This window comes from Apium graveolens, chromosome 2, assembly GCF_009905375.1.
Source record: "Apium graveolens cultivar Ventura chromosome 2, ASM990537v1, whole genome shotgun sequence".
Taxonomy (NCBI): Eukaryota; Viridiplantae; Streptophyta; class Magnoliopsida; order Apiales; family Apiaceae; genus Apium; species Apium graveolens.
In genome coordinates, this window is record NC_133648.1 from 288,935,240 (window position 1) to 288,939,445 (window position 4,206).

A 4,206-nucleotide genomic window follows, 5' to 3' on the forward strand; every position below is an offset into this window, starting at 1 on the left:
AGCTCAGTCCTTAGCCTCGGTATGATTATTTTTAGAATTTATTTTTCTTTCTTACTTGTAGCATCCACTTGTCTTACATTTCTGTTTATTGTTTCGTTTCATTCTAATGCCTACTTCCAAGGCGCTGTGAGGCAAGCTGAACCATGGAAGAGGGCCTCTGACAAAGCTGATAATGCCCTCAGGAGGTAACAGAAGAAGTATGCCGCTTTGGAGCGGAAGCTGAAGCCTAAGGAGGAGGAGCTCGGGGAGTCTAACGCCGAGCTGGTGGTGCTTCGGGCCGAGATAGATAAGGCGATTGATAACTATCTAGACTCGGAGGAGTTTACCCAGTCTATGAGGGTAAGGGACGACTCAGTCTTTCCTGGGTTTTTAGGACTGGTTGGGACACGACCCTTGGGACCATGAACGAGGCTTGTCCTGATATTAACCCGGCGGACTATGTCTGCCCTGATAGCGAGGATTTGCTGCAGAGGTTTCATACCCGAGTAGTTGTCTCAGATCGTAACCCTCAGGACCCGCTTCTTCCTCCTCCCGAGTCGTCTTCCAGGCCTGCTGAGGATGACAACTCTTCCTCCTCCGATACGACAGAGACTTCGAGCGAGAGCGGATGAGATGATGATATGGATGCCGAGGGCACCTCTGCTCCTTAGAGCCTTTCCAGCCCTGCGCGGCTTATTTTATCTTGTCTTTGAGATTTTATTTATCAGACTTTGTATTATTTATTCGAACTACTTTTATTTATCGAGCTTTATGCTTTAATCTTATGCACTTAGTTTACTTGCCATGCCATAGAGACTAAAACATATTTTGAAAACTTTCTGAATTTCACAAATTGTTGGGATTCATCCCTTACACAGGTCTTAATAAACCTTAAAATAAAACTAAAATATGTAAATCCTAAGCCAGCAAAGCTTCAAGCTGCTTTTCAACCTACTTGTCATCTTGACAAGTCAGAATCATTCTCAATCGTTTCACACATAGTAAATCTTCAGTTTTTATGCATGCCAAGTTCTCGGGACTTCAAAACCATCCATAGTTTCAAGCTTGTAGGTTCCTCTACCTTGAAAACTCTTGACCTTGTTTGGCCCTTCCCAATTCGGGGCAAGCTTCCCTTTTTGCCCTACACTAGAAGCCTCCACCTTCCTCAAGACTAGTCACCCTGTTTGAAGAACCTTTACTTAACCCTTAGGTTGTAGTAGAACGAAGCCTTTTTCTGATATTCCACTATCTTCGCATGTGCCTCATCTCGCACTTCATCAATTAGATCCAGAGCTAACCTCTGCCCTTCCTCAATTTCCTCAGCATTGAAAGCTCGAATCCTGGGGGAGGAATGTGATATCTCCACAGGAACAACTGCTACTGCCCCATATGCTAACATGAAGGGAGTTGCTCCAGTCGTAACTCTACAGGTAGTCCTATAGGCCCATAGTATTTGGAGTATTTCATCCACCCAGTTATTCCTCGACTTCTCGATCCTCTTCTTTAGTCCATCCAGGATTATTCGATTCGCCACTTCAGCTTGCCCATTGGCTTGCGGGTGAGCCACAGAGATGAATCGTAATTCAATTTCATTCTCCTCACAATACTTCTTGAATTACTCATTGTTGAACTGTGTTCCATTGTTAGTGACCAGGATGCGAGGAATTCCATACCGGCACATGATATTTTCCCACAGGAATTGTGCAACCTGCTTAGTTGTGATTTTGGCCAAAGGTTTGGCTTCAATTCACTTAGTAAAATAATCAATGGCTACAATCAGGAACTTCCTTTGTGTCGTGGCCATGGGGAAAGGCCCAAGTATATCCATTCCCCACATAGCAAAGGGGATGGGTGAGTTGATGGAGGTCAGCATCTCGGGGGGCTGTCTAACGACAGGTGCATGCTTCTGGTAGCGGTCACACTTCTTCACATATTCTTTGGCATCAGCCATCATTTCTGGCCAATAAAAACCTAAACGGGTTATCTTATGAGCTAGTGCTCTGCCCCCCAAGTGTTGCCCACAGATACCTTCATGTACTTCTTCAAGAGCCAAGCATGCCTCATCGGGCCTGAGACACCTTAAGTAAGGAACCACATAAGATCTTTTATACAAAATCCCATCTATCAAAGAGTATCTTAGTGCTCGAACAGCCAACTTCTGTGCTTCAGTAGCATCATTTGGAAACCAACCGGTTTGAATATGGGTCTTAATGGGATCTATCCACGACGTCCCCAGGCCTATAGGAGCTACAAGCTTAACATCAATGCTTCATGTCTTCCGAATGCGGAAGTATATACTTCCTGAACTTTCCTCTATCTCGGATGAAGCAAACTTTGATAAGGCATCTGCCTTAGCATTTTTCTCCCTTGGAATGTGCTCAACATGGCATTCATCGAATTGGGTCATTACAGCCCTTACTAGGCGGACATATTTAGCCATCGTATCATCCCTTTCCTCAAACTCTCCCTTCACCTGGGATATAACCAACTTCGAGTCTCCACAGACCTTTAAGTTCTTGACTCTCAATGTCATTGCTAGGCCGAGGCCAGCTATCAGAGCTTCATATTCTGCCTTATTGTTTGTGGTCGGGAAGTCTAACTTTATGGCATACTCAATCAAGAACCCATCAGGGCTTTGTAAAACCAAACCTGCTCCACTTGAATTTGTTTTTGATGCTCCATCAAAATAGAGAACCCAATATTATTTCTCCTTATCAACTTCTTTGTCTTGAGGTATGGTATCCTCAACTCCCTTGTCTTGAGGTATGGTATCCTCCTGCCCCCGACTTCTTGGTTGGGTATGGTACATTCCACCACGAAGTCAGCCAATGCTTGGGCTTTCATTGCCGTTCGTGGCTTATACTTGATATCGAATTCTCCTAGCTCTATTTCCCACTTGATCAACCTCCCATTAGCCTTAGGACTATGAATGATATTTCTCAGGGGTTGATTTGTTAGCACCTCAATCTTGTGAGCCTGGAAGTAAGGACGCAACTTTCTCGAAGCCATTACCAAGGCTAAAGCAAACTTCTCAATAGTTGAATAATACAACTCAGCTCCATGCAAAATTTTACTGACATAGTACACGGGTTTCTAGATTTTTAGTTCCTCCTTGACCAATACAGCGCTCAAAGCACTCTCTGAAATGGCCAAGTATAAGTATAAAACTTCATTCGAAGCTGGCTTGGCCAGCAACGGGGCCTGAGCCATATATTTCTTAAATTCCTCGAATGCCTTCTTGCTTTCTTCACTCCATACAAAATCCTTAACCCTTTTTAAAGACTTGAAGAACGACAAACACTTGTCTCCAGACTTTGAGATGAATCGTCCCAATGCAGCAACCCCTCCAGTGAGCTTTTGAACATCTTTGATAGTTTTTGGGGGCTCCATGTCCAGGATTGCCTTTATTTTATCTGGATTGGCCTCGATTCCTCTCTTGGAGACCATCAATCCCAAAAACTTTCCAGATCCTACTCCGAAAGCACACTTTATATGATTTAACATCATCTTGTGGTACCTTAGGACCTCGAAAGCTTCCCTCAAATGGGTTATATGGTTATTCTTCACTAGACTCTTGACTAACATGTCATCAACATAAACTTCCATGGTCTTACCAATAAGATCCTTAAATATTTTAATTACCAGCCTGTTAGGTCACACACACTGTAAAAGGGGGTTGAATACAGTGTTTACTACAATCAAATCGAATATAAAAACTCAAGTAACAAAAAACAGATTTTATTCAACACAATAAACTCTGTTACAAAGAACTGTTCTCTCTCAGTGATGAACAAATTATCACGAGAGCTGCTAGGGTTACAATAAATAATAAACTCGATTATGATAACACATATAGTGTAAACCCAATGCTGTGTTTATATACTACACAGTTACAAGATAATCTTCTAATTGATATTGAATATAATTATGCTTTCTAATATATATCAGTCAGTTATCTTTCCTTCCAAGTATTATATTCTTTATAGAATTCTTCTTCTTCATGCATATCTCTTCTTGTTTCAGTTTCAATCTTCTTTCCTTTCAATCAGCCGCCTTCCTTATCTAAAAGCCTGCTTAAGTCCTGATATTATCTCCTGATAAATATCTCCTGATAACTTAAGTTCTGACAACTTAAGTTCTGATATCTTAAGCCCTAACTTCAGTATAAGTACTGATTTCCAGATAAGTCCTGATTTGTCCTGTTAAGTAAGATCTGAAAACTAAACA